At 34.4% G+C, this 15297-nt stretch overlaps 1 pseudogene; it reads left to right on the forward strand.

Annotated features, from left to right (window-relative positions):
* Window positions 1-527: 527 nt before the first annotated feature.
* On the forward strand, window positions 528-724 carry LOC102886351 (annotated as a pseudogene).
* The last annotated feature ends 14573 nt before the right edge of the window (window positions 725-15297 follow it).

A 15297-nucleotide genomic window follows, 5' to 3' on the forward strand; every position in this document is an offset into this window, starting at 1 on the left:
CTTCCTCAGCATTCAGTCAAAGAGTAGGCCCAAATTCAAAGAGCTAAAGTTTCTGAATGACTAGAAAACAATTTCAAGTGCCAGTAGAATGGGCCTTAATGATTTACTGGACCAGTATTCACATGGAGCTGACTAAGAAAAAGGATTTTTTAGTGGGTAGAATTTTACATCAAATTGAATGAATAGCTGTTCTTTGGACCAATAGTCTGATGACTAGAACTGGGAATGTGTAGGAGATGCTTCTGGTGCCTTCTCAATCTTCCAACACCTTCCTCCTTTTCTAACAGAACCCCGATTTTGTTCAGAGTGGCAATGTCCTCAGTCTTAAGCAAGAATGATTCTCAAGTAAGACCTATGGTCTAAGAAGCCAATTGTGACAATCCTGTTCTCTGCTTTTCCAGCCTCTCTGACCCTTCCTTAGGGGTGGCTATGTGACACAGTTCTAATAGATAAGATGTAAATAAAAAACTACTATGGCTCTCTTCTTTCTCCACCATCATGGTGCGTGCAGTTGAATCTTACATGCCATGTCTTCTCACAAGACTTTCAGGATCAAGTGGTTCCTGGCCAAGAAACAAAAGCAGAATTGGCCCATTCCCCAATGGATTTGGATGAAAACTGGTAATAAAATCAGGTACAACTCCAAGAGGAGACACTGGAGAAGAACCAAGATGGATCTGTAAGAAATCACACATGAGATGGCACACATATTTCTGCTGTATCCAGGTTGTTTGGATCTTACTAAAGTACTGAGAAGATTGCTACTATCTGTACCATTGGGCATGTTTCATTGAGAAATTATTGGAAAAATTATTTTCTTCTTTGTGTAATATGCTTCTGCACCAGTAGATTGGTTCAGTAATAAATATGTGAGGCTTAAAAAAACCCTACTAACGAAGAGGAGAGATAGGTTAGTGCTGCTCATACCTCTTTCCTCTTTCACTTGGTGTTTGAAAATGTGGCAGATATCTTAAAACCATGAGGGAAAGATCAAGAGAATCAGAAATCTCAGTCCTGTCATCACTGAACTAGGCAAATGCCAACAGTAGCTTACCACTTGCCAGCTTTAATCAATATACTGTTATCTGTACACAGTTCTAACTAATATGGTGTGGAAATAAAATAGTTGGCTCCTTTAATCTGTATTTTAAAAGACTTAAAATGACTAGATCAATTGTAGACTGGAATAGAAGAAGTTCATGTTAGCTGACCAGCACTAGAGAAGAACATATGCTTGTAGAAAACATTTGCCTTGGAACTATTTCTAAAAAAGTTTTTGAATGGATGTACCAATCAATGTAAACATTTGAACCTCAATGATACCTAGCGAGTTAAGTGCGTTTCTTAAGTGTTCAAACCACTATATTTTACAGAAAAGTGTCCTTCAGAATAGGAGAAGTGTATAATAATTAGAGAATTGAACTGGGTGTGAGCGTGTTGAGACTGTCTTCCTAGCCACTTATTATTGTCATCTATTGGCTTGCTTATTATTTTTATTTTGAAATGCTTTTAAGCTTACAGAATTGTTACAAAATTAGTACAAAGAACTCCCTTTTACTCAGTTTCACTAATTGTTACATTTTATCATTCTTTTTACATAGAAAGGTAGATATAAATGGAAATATATCTATTTTTTCTGAACTATTTGAGAATAAACTGTACACCTGATATTCTTTTATCCCTAAATTGTTCAGTTTGTATTTCTAAAGAAGATGGAAATTCTCTTACATAACCATAGTATAGGTATCAAAATTAGGATAGATCTATTATCTAAGTCTATAGGTCTTATTTTCATTTTGACACAATTCAACAATGTGATAGATAGATGATAGGTAGGTAGGTAGGTAGGTAGATATATAGATAGATAGATAGATAGATAGATAGATAGTTTTTTTGGTCTAGGGTCAATTAAAGATTGCATGCTGTATTTAGTTGTCATGAACCAGCTAATTTTGTAATTAAATACATGCTTATTTTCTTAGATGACTGTACATAACGATACAATAAGAAATGTTTTATTGAACCATATCCACTGTCTGTCCAGTTCATTATGTTGAGAATTGAGGGAGATAATTTGCAAGAGTATGAATACTGTCCTTAATATGTTTTTAATTTGCACTGACGTTTTATATACCTGTACTTTAAAGAGTCAAATAATTCCACAATGGTTCTCATTAAAAATAGTAGCCTCTACCTTGATTTTTTTAAATCTTCATTTCTCCTTTCTCAAAAGCAAGTGTTTAACTATTTTAGCTGATTTTCTTTCTTGTCTATCTGTATGTCTTTGCTAAGATATATACTACTGTTTATTTTTAGATTTTTAATCAATTAATATTACATTAATAAAGAATGAAAAATTTAGGAATTAATAGACTTTAACCAGTAAGTTTCAGCAGAGTTAGCCAAAAAACATTTTTACTAGGCACAAATGAAGTATCTTTCATTTATTAATACAGAACCACAGGGCATATTTAGACACCAGAGGTTCAATTATCTAAAAAGAGTTCCCAGAGAAGCAAAAAAACTTTCCATTTCATTCTGTAATTGCTCCTCAGTGATAGAAAGTATTTTCTTTTTTGGCATTCATTCTTTTCTCTCTACCTCAGGACATATTTACAGATGCACTGGCTGCTTTACAGACATGCTAAAAGTTCTTGCTGTGGTTGATCAAAGTTGGAATCCCTGAGACAATTACTCAACTTAGACAGCCCAGAATTATATCTAGCCAAATAGTTACAGTGTTCTACTTTTCACATGTGGTAAAGTAATATTTTAGCTATCTCAGATGTAAATTCAGAGAACATTTGTTTATACCACATTTCGTGAACACTTGAGTCAAATATAGTATGTTGGATGCCCAGTTTTAGTATCTGTGACAGCTCATTTTTTTAACTCTTCAATTACACAAAAGACAACATACTTTATGTTAAAAACAGAAACACATAACAGCATATGTATTAGGAACTAAGACTTTTTATGATCTTCTTGAAGCATCCAAGCTCTTCTGGAAATGTTGGAATAAATATGCCACATGTGTTCATTAGAGCATTTGTTAATTTGACATACAATAGTCTGTCAAAAATGGAACTGTATTTTTCTAATTTATTATTAAAATATTTTACTAAGAAAGCTCTACACATCTGTACTTACCTCTTTTTATTATCTGCCTAATTTGCAAATAAACATAAATAGTTAGGCAAGAAAATGACATCACAGAGTTTATTTTCATGTTTTTCTTAATAGAAAGCCACAGAATTGCAGTACAAAGAGTTGTCAAATATAACACGAATCTCTAAAATAAAATATTAGCTTCAATAGACTTGTACATCTGAACTAGTTTAAACTTTGTTTTAGTTGGATTCTTTACAGTGTCCAGGAAGAGGTTAGCACACACAGTACCTGAAACTGTCCTTTCCATATGCACTGCAATAGAAAAGACAAATGTAGCCTTTTTTCCAATAAAGCCAAATTTGGCAGCCCCTAACATTTCCTTTCAACCTAAATAATTATACTTCTCAACCATGGTGACAATAATATGGAAATACCACTCAAACAAAACCAAACAAAACAAAACAAAAAACAAAACAAAACACACAAACCCTAACAGACCATGAAATTATAATAACTTAAACTATCCTTCTATCAAAAATGAAGTGAAGGCATGGTCAGAATTGGGGAGGTAATACTAACATAACTATGCTTCTTTTTACTAAAAAGACTTTCAACACACTTTACAATGTTAACATCTGCACATACTCCGAGAAAGGAAAATGTAAATAAGTTCCTCACTGAGTTTTCTGAGAAACCTAGTGAGCGTTAAAGTGTTGACACCCTGTGTTACAGATATTCACATCATGAACTGTCAGGAAACATACACGGCACAGGAGGCTGGGCCCTGAGTGAGAATGACTGTCAGTAAAAACTCCCTGGCAGGGGGAGAGTCAAAGAACTTTTGTCAACTGGGATGCCTAGGATTCAATTAAGCTATTTGATCTGCTATAGTGAGATGCAATTCTTCATTTTTCTAACACTTAGGAAAAGCATGCTACCCACAAAATTTAGAATATTGGTAGAGAGAATGAATGAAAACAAGTTAAGCAATGCTTTGTTCTGCTTTGGAGCAGGATTTAGGATATGATCTTGATGGGATTCCTAAAAATTATGTAACTTAACTTTCTTCCTCATTCCTTTCTAGATTCTAAATAAAGGCCTGGGTATGAGAGGTGGATAAAAACTTAAAAATCAGAAGGCAATCTTTGAGATTGACCTTCAGGATATCAGCCTGTAATTTTGTTGAACACTGTAAAGTCTTCTTAACTTAGCTCCCACACTACCAAAAGCAAAAAACAAAACAACAAACGAAAAATCCCCACCATGATATAGATTCGTACACGCACACATACATATAATAATCACAATGCTATAAATTCAAGGGCCAATGAATCAAATTTTTCTATTAATATAGTACAGAAAGATATTTTATCCTCAATTCAAAAGTCTATATTGCTTCTACATAGCCAAACTCTACCGAATTAACAAATGTAGCTTTAAGTAGCTCAAAATTGAATTCCAAAATGCGATACATTCTTGGAGAGTAACAACTCCTAGAGCTAAATAAGGGCTCACATATAAAGCTACATGCTCCTCAGGAACTGCTAAGTGTGGTCTTGGACCAAATCTTCTGCCACATTTGGCCAAGATGAATACATCCTTAGGTCCACGCAGCTCATCAAATGGCTAGAAAAGGATGAATATTTTTTTATGTTCCCATCGATTCAAAGTAAAACATAACATGTTCTGTATTTAAGTGTTTTGACTTGGTCAAAAACTAATACAGTACAACATTGTGATGCAGTGTAAAATTAATCAAAGACGTAATTGATTCAGTTTTCTTTTTATTCTAAAAAAATTAAAAGAAAATAAAAACCTCTACCTTTCCATTAAGCAGGTACTTTGTGCCAGAGCACATGTTAAATTTCTAGGGTCTTAGAAAAAGAACAGATGTATCCAATGTGTAAACACAAACAGTAAGCTACGAGTCGCCCTTTAGTATTAAAGACAAGAATCACTGTCAGTACTCAAAAAAGTGTTTTAAAAGAGAGCATAGCTTACTTTTTCTGTCCCAGGCCTACTGGGCTCTGGCTGGTGCTTCTTTGTCTGCACATGGCTACCCAAAGCTTGTCTGATAATTAATTCAATGCTCTAGCAGCAGAACAAGTAAATAAGTTGCCTCCCTTCTGTATACAGCTCTTTAGGACACATTTCCTTGGTCAGCTGTGAAAATTCTTGGGAGAGGTGATTTTCTCAGCCTCTCCTCTAGAAGAGCATAGATACTTGGCTAAATGCAACTCCATGAAGTGTAACTGTGTATATACCTCAAAACAAAACAAAACAAAACAAAACAACAAAACAAAACAAAACAAAACAAAATGCATTGAAACAAAGACTCTATAAACAGCTGGAATACACAGAAATACTTAAGCAGTACTGGAAATACTGCTAAACAGATAGGCAAATAGGTTCTTTGAAATAATCAGTAACACCAACTTGAAAAAAAAAATAAAAACATTTAAAATCAAAACTCAAATTTCATGCAATAAAAACATTTAAAGTACTACAAAGGAAACAAAGTAAAACTCCTTGCTTCGCAGACATAAAAACAGGACGTCTCCCTATTACAGAGAATAAAAGATATTATCAATGAAAGAGAAAAACAAGACGTTCAAGGATAGTAGGTCTAAAATTAGACTCATTAATCACATTATGGTTAATGACACTTGTGTATATGTGAGGTAAATGCATCAAGTTATCTTTCCAGTGTGTTCAGCCCCATGGGGGAGAGAAAGGAAGGGGAAGCAAGGAACCACTGTAATACTCAGCTACCCTCTGATTATGAAAAGATAATTTCTGCAAAACAAAAAATATGCAGAAGAATGGAGATGCTCATTTATTTCAATAATTTTTAATCTTCCAAAGAAACAAAATGACTATAAAGCAGATATCCTTACTTTTTTTTTTTTACAATAAAAACCCAACACTGAAGTGGGGTAGGAAGTAGGGTGTAGTTAAGAGTCTATTCACAAAGAAACTCCACAGGTGAATTCGCTACAGGTTTTGTGAGGGAAAAGGGTTATATCAGCCCTTCCCAATGTTTCTTATATATGCCTGTATTCTTATATATGTGCATATTCCATCAGCAAGCCACACCATCTCTGTGATCACTATTAGCGGATTCTTTTGGTATTTACCTTCATATATCTGAATAATACGTTTATATTACTACATTTTAAAGGGATTATAATACATAATCTGTTGATTTCCTACTATGAAAGTTGCTATGGCAAATGCAAACACACCTATATATCCAATCTCTCAATACAGTTATACTGTGATTTGGGTTAGATTAATATTTGGAGTTTATATTATTATTGTTATAAAATGCTACTGGTAGCTGATATTATATAATGACTTTTCTTTTCCTACCCACACTTGCTTTCCTTAGACTTAATAATAATCTTTTTTTAATGTGTGCTTATTTTTCTATGTATATTGTCACTATGTATATTGTCACTATGTATATATCACTAATTCAAGGCAATATTTCCCTAGTTGTCTAAGTTTCTTTTTAGTATTTTCAGAGGTATTAGGTCTTTCATCAATTCATCTTCTTGACAAAAATCTCCTTTGGAGCCCTCTGACCTTCTCCGATCTGGACCAGTTGCTCCCCTCTAACTGGGGACCATTGTCATCCAGGCATCTCTGGATCTTAGTAAAACATGTTGAAGATGAAAAAGACAACAAAGAGACATTGTATTTTTATTGTCTTTATGTCTGTTAACAGTACTTATTTCTAGAAATGCTTTAGATTTAAAAATTGACTTAGCTGGAGTTGTTTGGGTTGGAGAGAGAAGTCACTATCTGTAATGATACAGAAAATGTCAGAGTTTAACTGCTATTCTCAAGTTAACAGTGACTGCAGACTAGATCATGAAAATGGAGTTGAATGGGGTTTTTTTCAAGCTTACAATGAGTCTGTTTTAGTCTGACTGATGTTCTTGCAAAAGATTTTTTTCCTTGCATGCTAATTAGATCCTTCTCCAACTTAGCTTTACTTAATCTTCTACTTGGAAAAAATTCTACCAAGGTTTGTCTAATAGTTGAATTTAGAATAAAAAATAAGTAATTTTATTGCTGTTATCAACATAAAATTAATAAATTTTCATCGTGTGAAGTTAGAAAATGCAGAAAAATAGAAAGGAGAATGTTAATTGCCCCAATCTAATTACCCAGAGAGAACCATATTTATCATTTTGGAACTTTCTTTTCTAAATATAGATATACTTTTTATAAAAATTAAATAGTTGTAATTATACTATGCATCTTGATTTTTTTACTTACTATTATACACATTTTGAATCTTACTATAAATTCCAAAAAATGATTTTACTAAAATATTTTATGATTATAAAAATATATTAAGTATTACTGTAGAAAATTTAGAAAATAAACTTATAGAAAACAAAAATTGCCTGAAATCCCATTTCCAATGGTCATTTGGTCATTTAAGTATTGGTATATGTGTGTATATATATTTAAAATGATCGAAATTGTAATTCATATTCTATTTTGTATTCCGTTTCTATCACCTAATACTGCAATATAAGCATTTTCTTATGCCATCAAAACTCTTTGTAAATGAAATTTTAAAAGTTTTATAAAATTTCATCATATGATAATTTACTTAATCCATACCCTGTTGTACAAAATAATGCTATGATGAATATCTTTGTACATAAAATTTTGTTTGCATTTTTGAAATTTTCATTAGGAGAGATTCCTAAAAGTACAATGATGTGGAAATGTTAAGGCGTATTGTTCACATTTCTAGAATGGTGGCATTTGTTTGCATTTCTATCAACAATGAATATATACTTGCCTCACACTGCTGGCTGTATTTTAATATATTTTTTGAAAACCTGTGTAAATGATAGATGAGAATGACTATCAGTTTCCTCTGATAGTTCACTCCATTCCTTAAGGTCAAAAGGAGCCTGCATGTTCATGTCTACCATTCCATAATATTTTTGATTACAGCAGCTCTCTGCTAGATTCTCAGGATGTAGAAATAAATAGGCCATAGTCTCTGAACTTAAGGTGGCATTTTCCAACTGAAATTCCTAGGCATATAGCATGCTAAGATATTGAGCCTCTTGACGTTTGAGGAACCTAGGTGGGGTGTGAGATGACCAGAACCACTGGGATTGTCACCTCTGGCAGACTGCAGACCCCTCTGTTTACCCTAGTGTGCCCTAAAAATATTATTAAATATTATCATTTTTATGTAGGCCCTAACATGACTAATGTTGGGAAACACTGCTTTCCAGTCATCTTGATGTTATTCTAGGTCTTTGTCTTCCTGAGAACTGTAGTCACATGCAAGATCAAATATTTTATGAGTCAACTAGTCATTCTTCATTGCCCCAATCGTACACACACACCCCATGCTGTTGATGCCAGTGTGGCACACCCACATTCTCTATGATCTAAAACACAACTTGCTAAAACTCAGTATTTCCTATCGTAGGCTGAAGCAAGCTCTTTGCAAGGCTGCAGGATTACCTTGGGCGAGAAAAGTCTCCCTTTCCTGAAAGGTTAGAAAGTGTTTAAGCAAGACTCTGCATTACAATGGAAAAGATTACATTTTCCGACATCTTTAAGAACTTTCCTTTCGTTACACATTGTTCTGATATAAATGTAGCAGCAGTAAATGTTTTCTAATAAAACACTACTGGGTAGAGGCACCTTCAGAGTACTCAGGTGCTCCCAGATTTAACAGGCACAGGACAAACACAAAGGAAAAAACAGTTTTCCTCAAGATATGTATAGTTTAGTTTTGGAGACTTCACATTGCTCAATTCAATGAAATTTTCAGTCCTCATCTTCCTTTTTCTATTGAGCACTGGCACAGTTGATCGCTCCCTCCTCGAAACACATCCTTTACTTAGTTTCCAGGCATCACACTTCTCTGGTTCCTTGTATCTCACAGGCTAAGCCTTTCCAGTGTGTTTGCCCATCTTCCCCTCTTACATTTGGAGTGCCCTAGGGGTCAGTCCTTAGTTTTTCTATCTTCACTCATTTCTTTGATGCTCTCTACAGTGAGGTGATTTCATGGCTTTAAACGCCATCTACATTTTGACTCCCAATTTTATCTTTTTCCCTTGAACTCCATTCTCATATATTCAACTGTGGCCTATTATGATGAGAAAAGCCAAGAGGAAGCCACTAGATCTGCCTCTATGTAGGAAAATAGTAAACCAAAAGCAATATTATATTACTGAAGGGAATGCAGAGATTAGTGTCACCACCAAGGACTTAAAAGATGTAGGTGTGGCGATTCCTACTACATTTCCATTCAATTCTCCTATTTGGCCTATGCAGAGGCCGAGGGAATATCATTTACATTAGCACTCCCCAAAATAAAATACTTAGGTATAAATCCAATAAAATATGTCTAAGGTCTATATGAAGAAATCTACAAAACTCTGATGAACAAAATAAAAAAAGATCTACTTTATATTCATGGATAAACTCAATATTGTTACGACAGAAGTTCTTTCCAACTTCATCTATAGGTTCAATGCTATCCCTATCAAAATTTTAGCAGGTTATTTTGTTGATATTGATAAACAGGATCTAAAGTTTATACAGAGAGATAATACGATATTGAAGAACATGAACAAAGTTGGAGGCCTGATATCATCCTACTTTAAGACTTACTATAAAGCAAGACAGTGTGATGTTGATGAAAGAATGACAAATAGATTGGTGGAACAGAATAAAGAGCCCAGAAATAGACCCATATAAGTATAGTCAACTGATCTTTGACAAAGGAGAAAGGCAATACAATGGAGGAAAGATAGTCTTTTCAACAAATAGAGGTAGAACAAGTAGATATTCACACAGACCTTGCACTCTTCACAAAAAATAAACTCAAAATGAATCATAGACCTAAATGTAAAATGCAAAATTATAAAACTCCTAGAAGATGACATAGGAGAAAACCTAGATGACCTTGGGGATGGTGATGACTTTTTAGATACAACAACAAATTTATAATCCATAAGAGAAAAGTTTGATAAGCTGAACTTTGTTAAAATTATAACTTATACTCTGCAAAAGACAATGTCAAGAGAATGAAGAAAAAAGTTCAGACTGGGAGAAAATATTTGCAAAAGGCACATCTGATAAAGGACTGTTCTCCCAAATGTACAAAGAACCATCAAAACTCGACAATAAGAAAGCAAAGAATTCAATTTAAAGGTGGACCAAAGACCTAAACAGATACCTTACTAAAGAAGATATACAGATGACAAATAAGCATGGGAAAAGGTGCTCTACATCATATGTCATTAGGAAGTAGATCCTCATGACTTTGTCAATACTTCATGGCCTTGAAGTATTCCCCAAGAAGCTTCCCCAAGAAGGGGTTAACTACAAATTAAACAGATACCACTGTTAAATGAGATATCACCATACACCTATTAGAGTAGCCAAAATCCAGAACACAGACAACACCAAATGATGGCAAGGGTGTGGAGCAACAGGAACTCTCATTCATTGCTGGTGGGCATGAAAAATGAAACAGCAACTTTGGAAGACAGTTTGATGGTTTCTTACAAAACTGAACATACTCTTACCATATGATTCGGTTGTCGTGCTCCTCGGAATTTGCCCAAAGGTGGAGAAAACTTATGTTCACACAAAACCTGCACACAGATATTTATAGCAGCTTTATTCATAATTGCCAAAACTCTGAAGTAGCCAAGCTGTTCTTTAGTAGGCGAATGGATAAATAGACTGGTACTGCCAGACAATGGTCTATTATTCAACACTAAAAAGAAATGAGCTTTCAAGCCATGAAAAACAAGAAGGAACCATAAAATATATTAGTAAGTGAAAGAAGCCAATCTGAAAAGGCTGCATACTATATGACTCCAACTGTATGACATTTTGGAAAAAGCAAAACTATGGAGACAGTAAATATTCAGTGGTTGCCAAGGGTTGGGGTAAATAAATGGAGCACAAAAGATTTTGAGGACACTAAAAATACTTTGTATGATACTCTAATACTGAATATATATCATTAAACATCTGTTCAAACCACTAGAATGCATAACACCAAGAGCAATTGTTATGTAAACTATGGACTTTGAGTGATTGTGAGTCAATGTAGGTTCATCAGTTGTAACAAGGGTACCACTCCTGTGGGGGATGTTGATAATGGGGAAGGGAATGCATGTGTGGGAACAGAGGTATAGAGGAAATCTCTGTACCGTCCCCTCAGTTTTGATGTGAACCTTACACTGCTCGAAAAAATTAAGTCTTACTTTTAGAAAAGTCTCAAGTGAAGACTTGGTTGATCACACTGAGCCAATCGAGTATTCCTGGAAGATGAGACACTGTGAGCAGTCCATCTTGAGTCAGGGCACTGATTCTAAATGAATAAGCTATGGTTGGTTTGGGGAAGAACTGAAGGAGCAAGGCCATGAAGTACTGACAAAGTCATGAGGACCTACTTCCTAGAATGTTTTCAGAAGAGGTGAGATCTCTGAACAGGGAAGCTTCCCCAAGAAGGGGTTAACTACAAATGAATTTAACACGATATGTGGTATTACTTGTTATTTGCCCAAAGTTTGTCTCTCAAGTTTCAGAAGCTACCCCTTCATTAAAATATTTTAGGATTTAGATGGTTATGTTCACCTTATCTACACTGTTCACGATTTTAAAGCCTTGGAAAATATCCTCTCTCATTCTTTATCTTACCAGATGGTATGGTTCTTATCTTTTTAGGTTGTTCTCATCTGGCAACAGCTTGCTCATTTAAAATGTTTTTTCTTGGACCACATCCAGTTCCCTCATAGGGCGTAGTTTGGTGTAATTTTTATCACATTTTCTATTTTGTCATCCATATTGTTTTGGTGGCATTTTTAGATGAAGTTGTTTTATTTAAAGAATAGTCAAGTCCATAGTCTGTTTCCCATATTGGTGTTGAAGGAGTGTGTGTGTGTGTGTGTTGTTGCCAGTTGTAATTTGGATAATAATCTATGTGTGCAGTGAGGTTTGAAGGTGGGATATGTAGCTCTTTTGATATATAAATAGTTTAGATTACTTTTTCCAAAACTTACTTTTGATATTGAAATTCTTTTATTAGTTTTTAGGCCCTATCACACAGCCTCAGGAAATTTGTTTATAGTTTATCTCAGTTCTCCCAAACATTTTATTACATGAAAGAACTCAATGTTTTCTGCAAGACAGGGCATTTCAGCATGCAATTTGTTCCTTAGATAATTTATCAGAATAGCAAATAAAACATCTTAGAACTGGACTCTGGAGAATCCTAGAGTTTATCTTTTCCTTCTGGAGAAGTGATTGTCTGTCTCCATTATTTGTTTTCTATCTCTAAGCCATGTCTATATCCAGGACGTAAGTAGTCTAGTCCCATGACAATCTAAAAGAAATAATACAGCTAGTCAGCTTTAACTTAGGTGCCACAATATATATAATAAATGACAAAAGGCATACGAAAACATGTCATATGATCTAAGAAGCTATATAAAAGTTAGCTGTTTTTTTTTTTTTTGGCCTTAGAACAACAGAATAAAAATATTTAATGACAGCTGATCAGGGTTTAAACTTCACAGTTACATCTTTAGAAATTCGAACATGTTAATATGTTGACCAAAGCTAATAGTATTATTTGATAGAAGTAGATTAATAAACATTGCTAATTATAATATAATTAAACTAAATTTAATGGGTGGCTATGTTAGTTAATTTACAATTTGGAAAAAATTAAATTATCTGTTAAGTGAGGATCTTGGTCTTCTCTTTCAGAGTGACACTTCAGTGTAAGAAACGAATATCTAGACCATAATTAGGTTTTGTTTGGGAATTATAAAATCATTGTAAAGAATGGCTGTATTTAAAAATCTCTAATGTGAAGTTGGAAACATAATTCAAAACAGTCCTGTGTGTGGATCAACGTGTCAGTGGTTTTAAACAGACAAAAATAAAATTTAAAACTATATTTATAGCCAAGTACCATGATTTCAAAATATTATAGGTCTTTTGAAGAGACTGTGTCAGGTGATCTGTTTGGGGCAGTAGTCAAATAGATTATATGGCTTAAGTGTTTTTCATCTCTAGTTATAAACAAAATTAATTGCTAATTCACTGTGAAATGGATAGAGGATTAAAATTTAATAATTTTTTTGCGAACTTTGTTATTATACTTGATAGATTGATGCTGTTTTGTGAGTCATTATCATGTGGTTAGGAGTTTATTCTTTGGAGTCAGGCAAACATGGTTCCTGACCCAGCCCTACTTCTCAGCAGTTATTTGACCTGAGACAAGTTATTCAACTTCTCCAAGGCTCAGCTGCCTCATCAGTCAAAATATGAGTAATAATAGAAGCTCCTTCATAGAATTTCATGAGGATTAAGTGAGATCATGCAGATAAAGTGCTCAAACAGTATCTGTCACATAGTAGGTGCTGCATAAGCCTCTTCTTCCTCCTCTTTGTCATTATTGCTATTATTTTATTTTTATTATTTCCTGTGCTCTTTTCTGTTTCTCATCAACTGTGGTACTACCTAAAACAAGATTTAAGAACCTGCAATTATTGAATTCTTAAGGTATATTGAGGGTATTACAAGAAACTCATTGAATGAGAAAATTGTCCCTTGGGACTCGAAAGACAAAAAAGTGGGAGAATAGATATTTCATTTGAATAGATGACCTCCAAAAATGTGTGGAACCTCCCCCCATAGTACTTTTATTTCATATTGGACTACTTTCCTGCTGCAGTGTGAGACTGTTTATGCTGCCAAACTATGGAACTGAGCTTGGAGGAACCGATGACCTGGGACCCAGACTTCCTAGCTATAATTTTCTTTATCTTTACAAATCAATGTCATGTGGGAGACCAGAAATGGATTACATTGTAGACTGACCAGAATTTTTGCAAGTCAATTTTAGTGTTTTAACAAACCATGTACAAAGCACAAAAGAAAGCACTGTAAAGCCTGGGAGAGGAAAACCCTAATCTAGTCCCAGCTCTGCCACAGATTGGTGTGACCTTGGGCGACAAGCTTAAATTCTGCATTTTGTTTCTACAGTTGTACAACAATGAGTTTTAGTCTTGGATGATCTGAAAGGTAACTTCTGTCTCAAATGTTTTCTAATTCTATGTTTTCTTAGGTCCTGCAGCTGCTATACTAACTTCTTAGTTTTTTCTTGTTCAGGGTTAACTTGTTCTAAGAGCAGAAATAAGGATAATCAATTTCAATTTGATGTTGAGCAGCTGCCTGATCTTGGGAAATCCCTTTCCTCAACATTTCATAACCCTGGCTGTACATTCATTTATTCTGGGAGAATTTAAAAAACACTGATGTTGGATCCTGCTCTTGGAGATTCTAAATACTCAGGCATCGATAGGTTGTTAAAACTCTCCAGGTGACTTGAATGTGCAGCCAGGATTAAGGATCACCGCCAAAACCAGTGAGCCTGTGTCCTTGCATCCAAGATGGAGCTCCTAAAAGGAATAGTAACAACTGCCCTCTTTATGTCAGAGAATTGAAGATCAATTGAGGATCAAATCAAATAAAATAGATAGAAGCTCTTTATGATGTGTAAATGCCCAGTAATTATTAAAGCAGACATTGTTAAAGGACTTAGTTATTGTCTTCACAATAACTAAGAGGTTCTAACCTTTTCACATAAAATTCACTTGCTGTCTCTAAAAGTAGCTGAGGTTTCCCCCACTCCCCAATTAGTATATGGCAAATTTATTTCCGCAGAAACTCCTAGTGCTGCTCTGTGACCCGGTGAGAGCTTAATAATTATGTGTTGATTCACTGATTATTCTTAATAAACATGATTCTTCCAAGTTTTTCGTAGCACATATGATCACCACAAATCATCATGACATACTTGTTTATCCCTTCGTGCCACAGCTTGTAAACGTAGCAAACTGTGGGATAAACTGTCCTAATGTTTGTGTAATGAGAAAGAGAAAATCAACTGTTTTTCAGATTTATCTTATTCTATTAGGAATTCCTAATTAGACTTCACTTAACATAATATCCTTTAAGAACTTAGTTTTCTCCAGTGGTTATCTTTCTTCAGATATTTTCACACTTTGACACTTTGATGCATTTTTGTCTGTTCAACTCTTCCACTAGAAATATCTGTGACCATTGCAGTTTTGGTAATAAATATTCTTTTCCCAGTAGTGT

Source organism: Pteropus alecto, unplaced genomic scaffold, assembly GCF_000325575.1.
Source record: "Pteropus alecto unplaced genomic scaffold, ASM32557v1 scaffold3, whole genome shotgun sequence".
NCBI classification, from domain to species: Eukaryota; Metazoa; Chordata; class Mammalia; order Chiroptera; family Pteropodidae; genus Pteropus; species Pteropus alecto.